The sequence below is a fragment of the Camelina sativa genome, chromosome 6 (assembly GCF_000633955.1).
Source record: "Camelina sativa cultivar DH55 chromosome 6, Cs, whole genome shotgun sequence".
Lineage (NCBI taxonomy): Eukaryota > Viridiplantae > Streptophyta > Magnoliopsida > Brassicales > Brassicaceae > Camelina > Camelina sativa.
In genome coordinates, this window is record NC_025690.1 from 23,000,899 (window position 1) to 23,006,866 (window position 5,968).

General features: G+C 36.3%; 2 pseudogenes; one reads left to right on the forward strand and one right to left on the reverse strand.

Moving 5' to 3' along the window:
• On the forward strand, window positions 88-2,995 carry LOC104793067 (annotated as a pseudogene).
• LOC104793069 lies at window positions 3,117-5,962 on the reverse strand (annotated as a pseudogene).

The following is a 5,968-nucleotide window of genomic DNA, read 5'->3' on the forward strand; positions in this document are numbered from 1 at the left end:
GGTGTATAATAAATGCCAATATTTAGCTATAAAAAAATTTCCATAAATGTTGTTCAGATTGTACAATCCAAAAAAAATGGAGGGCATAGTAATTAGTATAGATGATAGAGAAAGCGAAGAAGACTGGTACCATAAGAGATGGAGTAATTTATTTTCTTGTGCCATTAAATGACTCTACGGTGTATGCCAAGTTAGGCACCTTCCCTTAGATAACAAGAGCATAAACCACAATAATGTTAAAAAATAAAGTCTCTCCCTTTCCTCAACTGTACCCATCAATGCTTATGTCCATCCCTCTCCCTTTGCACATAAGCTTTTGCTCTGTATTTAATTTAACTCATCATCTGCACTGCATGCAAGTTTTATGCTTTTCTTGATATCCATCCCCCAAATCTTCTTCTCATGCGTTTATTACTTTCTTGATTTGGTAATTGTCATGAGTTGATGATTTTGTGAGAGATCTTTCTTTTTTTATGGTTGCCGACACGAAAGGTTTGTTCCTTGACTTGTGTTTTTATTTTTATTTTTTAATTGGAGATTCTTGTTTTTGGTAGATGAACAACTCAAAGACGGAGCTAACAAAGTTTTTTTTTTTTTTTGGTATTCCATTTTTTTTTTCCATAATCTTTTCCTCTGCATTGTGTGTCATGTTTGTAGTATCATTACTATTTAAAGGAATTTTGGTTATCTATCTATATGCATAAATGTCTGGTTTTTATGATTTTACCCTCTTTTCTTACATGGCAGCAAGAAGCTACAACTCAACTTTTGTTTGGTGAGAAAAATCTGAGTTAGCGAACCAAGAATATCTTAATTCCTTTTGGAACAAGGAGTTGGTTTGATTGGTAACGCCCAAGTTGGTCTCTCTTTTTTTTTCCTTTTTCAAATCCAAATTGATTTCTTTGTTCTCTCTGATCCTATAACCAATATATAAATCTATAGTGGATTGCATAACCACCAGCAAAACACTTCCTAGACATTGTTCCATTGCCTTTGGTTTGTTTGAATTTCTTGGAGTGGACTGAGAAATATGGTGGGAAGCATTGATACCAAGAGCCTGCAATCAAACGGTTCTGTAATTCATCATAATGGTCTTAATCTGGAGGAGAAGCTTGATGAGTTCCGTCGTCTTTTGGGGAAATCAGACAAGGATCCGTTAAGGATTGTAAGTGTTGGTGCTGGTGCTTGGGGAAGTGTTTTTGCAGCACTTCTCCAAGAAAGCTACGGAAGTTTCAGGGATAAGTTCCAGATCAGGATTTGGAGAAGAGCTGGTAGAGCTGTTGATAGAGAAACTGCAGAACATTTGTTTGAAGTGATCAATTCAAGGGAAGATATCTTGAGGAGACTGATAAGACGTTGCGCTTATCTGAAATATGTCGAGGCAAGGCTCGGTGATAGGACACTATATGCGGATGAGATTTTGAAAGACGGGTTCTGTCTTAACATGGTTGACACTCCCCTTTGCCCTCTTAAGGTTGTGACAAATCTGCAAGAAGCTGTTTGGGATGCTGATATTGTTGTTAATGGATTGCCTTCAACCGAGACACGTGAAGTGTTTGAAGAGATTAGTAAGTACTGGAAAGAGAGAATCACGGTTCCAATCATTATCTCTTTGTCAAAGGGTATTGAAACTTCTCTTGAACCAGTTCCACATATCATAACTCCAACAAAGATGATCCATCAAGCAAGTAAGCTTCTTCTTCTTGGATTTGTTCTTTTTGTATTCAGTCTGCTTAGTTTTCTTGAATTGGTTATTAATTTTGGTGTTGTGGTAGCTGGTGTGCCGATTGACAATGTACTGTATCTTGGTGGACCAAACATTGCTGCTGAGATATACAACAAGGAATATGCCAATGCTAGAATATGTGGAGGAAACCACTAGCAAAGTTCTTAAGACAACCTCATTTCATTGTTTGGGACAATAGTGATCTTGTGACACATGAAGTAATGGGAGGCCTCAAGAATGTCTACGCCATTGGAGCTGGTAAGTTTCTGTGTGTATACAAGGACTTCAGTTATTACCTCGGATTTTCACATTTTGATCCTTCGCGTTTCACTTTTTCAGGTATGGTAGCAGCGCTTACTAAAGAGAGTGCTACAAGCAAATCGGTGTATTTTGCTCATTGTACATCTGAGATGATATTTATAACTCATTTACTAGCACAAGAGCCTGAGAAACTTGCAGGGCCTTTGCTAGCTGACACTTATGTGACCTTATTAAAAGGGCGTAATGCGTGGTACGGTCAAATGCTGGCAAAGGGGGAAATAAATAGAGACATGGGTGATAGTATAAGCGGCAAGGGAATGATTCAGGTACCCTATCTGTGAGAACAAGTCTTGCTAGAAGTTTGAAACTTTTTGGAATCTATTTTACTGATGTGAATGTGGGATATTTGTTGAATAGGGTGTTTCTGCAGTGGGAGCCTTTTACCAATTGCTTAGTCAGTCAAGCTTAAGCATATTGACCTCTGAAGAGAAAAAACCTATAGCCCCGGTTGAATCATGTCCTATTTTGAAGACACTCTACAAGATACTCATCACAAGGTAAATATGAAATCTGAAAGTTTCTAATCTTCCAAAAAATGTTCAACTTTGGTCAGTCAGATTTTGGTGTGACATGATGAAAAGTCAAGTTTCTAGCTTTCATAAATGTTTTGGACTTCTTGAGTCTTGAGACATTGAATCATATTAGAACTTGCCTCTTCAATTATTTAATGAGTTATGTTGTTCAATTTTGCAGAGAACAATCAACACAAGCTATTCTGCAAGCCTTAAGGGACGAAACATTGAACGATCCTAGAGACCGTATCGAGATTGCACAGAGCCATGCATTCTACAGGCCTTCCCTTCTTGGTCAACCTTGATTACTCAATCAATGGCTTTATAATCCAAACTTGTTGAATCTGATTACGCAGACATACAACATAAATTACTTGTGCAAACTGCAGATGGTTCATTGAAACATCATAGCTTTAATGAGAGGGGTAGTTCCACATCTGTCATATCTTAAATTTGATTCTTGTTTAGTCTCTTAAGTCGATGCAATTCTTGTACTGAATCATTTTCTTTATGATCCATGAGAGCTTTGTTTGCTCAAAAAAAGTTTACACTAGAAAAAAGAAAACACACATTTTTAGTTACTAAACATTTATCAACTTCATTATCCCAATAAGCATTCTACTTATAGACTATTTTGAAACACTGCACTCTAAAGCCAAGATAGCTCCATAGAGTCGAACAAACAAAGAGAAGGACTGTTCTGTAAGGCCTAAATGTTAACTATACCAGTGAGATCGGTTATGAGTCCATTCTCTGCTTTGTACAATCGGTTAACTGGGGTTTAGACGATTGGTCAACCGCTGAAGCAGATCTTCTTTCTTGAGCTTATAGTAATGTGTTACTTTCAGCTCCTTTGCTATGATTCTTAATTCCTTGCCTGTCTTGTTCTTCAACTCACTTGCTGATAATGATTTCACTGAGTCACTTACAATATGTCCTCCGTCTTTCGAATCCAACAATGAATCTGCATGCTGTGTAGGAACACTTGAACCCCTGATGATCCCAGGTGTCGACTGGGCTGCCTTTTTAACTGGATCACTATTGATCTTTCCAGCTCCACCTTGTACTTTCTTCTTGATGTTTCTCTTATCGCTGCTGTTAGACTGTCTCTGCCTCTTCTTGTTAAGGACTGACCCAGGATTCAACAACGCATTACCCTCTGCGTTTTTCCGTGCCTCAGTAAGCAAGTTGATGATCAACTCGTCTTTAACAACAGTCTTCACGGCTCCAGGGTGTGATTTCTTGCTTCTCGCGTCGCGTGGGATTTCTTTGCCTTTGTCTGGTTCATCACACATTTCTAAGAGAGATTCTGTGGTAAAAGGTTCAGAAACAGTTACGATGTCTTGTACGCTATCGCTTTGCTGATGATCCTTCAAAACTTCTCCATCTTCGTTTGTCTCGTTTGACTCTTCCTTCAGCTTCTCACTGGTCTCTAAGAGCAATGGTTTCAAAGTGGCACCTCCAATACTCTCTCGGCTTATAGCAGATGAAGATTTACTATCGGGAGCTTGTTTTACAGGATCAAACTCAGTAACCAAGGATGAACAAGAATGTTCTTCAGCTTCCTCAATCTTGCTTGCCAACACAGGGCTAGAAGAAGTATCAGCATCTTCCGCAACCTGTCCATCATTAAAAACACACAGCATTTTACTAGAAACATCCGAGCTGCTCATAGAAGGTCTTTATCTTTAAGAACAAGAAGTTGCACGAAAACAAGATTCCCATGANATTAATAAAATGTCTTAGTCCCAACATTATTAATTTATAGAGGTTTTACTGTATAATCTTGTTCAATACTAAAATAACAAATAAATTGAACTAAGAAAAAGGCATATACTAGTACAATTGGTGCACACAAAAAGAATTAAAGTACAATTAGGAACACAGGGAGTATATGTCTTAGTGATTAGTCTAAACTGGCTAATACAAATTTGCTGCTCATTTTGGTGGTGATATGTCAAATTTTAGTATTACATAAATTTAGATGTTCTTATATTATAATGGTCAATTAGTGAGATTTACATTGATCATGAAGATGGTTTATTCTCTTTATGAAAATTGATCAAACATTGATTTATATTATATAGATATATAATTTTGTAATTGAAGTCCATACAAAATAATCATTTTAGCAAATATATCATTAAATTTAAATCAGTTAATGAAGAAATAATAAAAACTGACTAGTAAGGAAATAAGTTAGCAAATATATCTAAAACTAAAACTTCCATATATTTGGTTTATTTAAAATATTTTGGTATTTTGGTCTAAATATATATGTTATTGGTTTGGTTTTTTAGTTTAATTGTTATTACGTTATGGAAATTAACACGTATTGAAGTGTTAGATCTACGAAGTGGCGTAGTGGCCACAATACACGCTCATGTTTGAGAGGTCTCATATTCGACTCTCGGAAGAACATATTTTTAACATAAGTTCGGTTTGATTACGCAAGTAACTGAATTCGTTTTTAAACTCCGGTCTACTGAAATTGTTATGGTGATAATGTTAATCGAATGTCTATTCTTGAAGAAAACCGAACCGGACCATGTTTTAGTCCATATTCTTGTGTTCTGTAGATTGAGAGAAGCTAATTTTGGGGAAAGAGTTAGCTATATTAATTGTATAAGTACGTTGTAAACGGGAATATACAGTATATAATACGAGTTTTGACCCTTCGACTATATAAAACATGTTTTCCCTGAAAAACCTTAATGAGATATAATAAGATGGGGTTCCAGCGTCTACGTAGGGGAGACCAAAATACTCCAATGCACATATAATATTAGTTAATATCTCATGACTTCTTCAGTGACTAGTCCAAACCGATTTATAAGATATTTTGATTAAATCAAATGAATACACATTTTCTCAGCGTAGTCAACCGTAAATCGAAATAGACAACAATTATGATTTATGATGACGTGAAGATTAGTTCAAAAACTCTTATGACATGGCCGGCTAAAAGAGGGAGAAAATGTGGGAAGATTTAAGTGATCGATATCGTCTTATCGACAGCGAAGACCGTAACAATNTCCACACTAGCTCACAGTACCACTCGTTCTGAAAATTCTCTTCGAGCACATCTAAAAAGCAAAAAAGGAAGGATTTTTCTCAAAGAGAATCACAGCGATGATACGAAAACAAAACAAGAAAAGCAAAAATACATGAGTACCTGTTCTGTAATCAAACCAAAATTCACAACCACGCTTACGAAAAGTATCGTCTTTCACAACTACAAGATGTAAATTATAGAAAAAAAAAAAAAAAACCAAAACTTTAGCATCAGTCAGTCAGTCACACAAGGAAACAAACAGTAAACAATTCAAAGAGCGAAATTTACCAAATGGAGGACCCCAGAGATCATCATCATCATCATCCATGGTGGTCACAAGAGTAAACCGCAAAA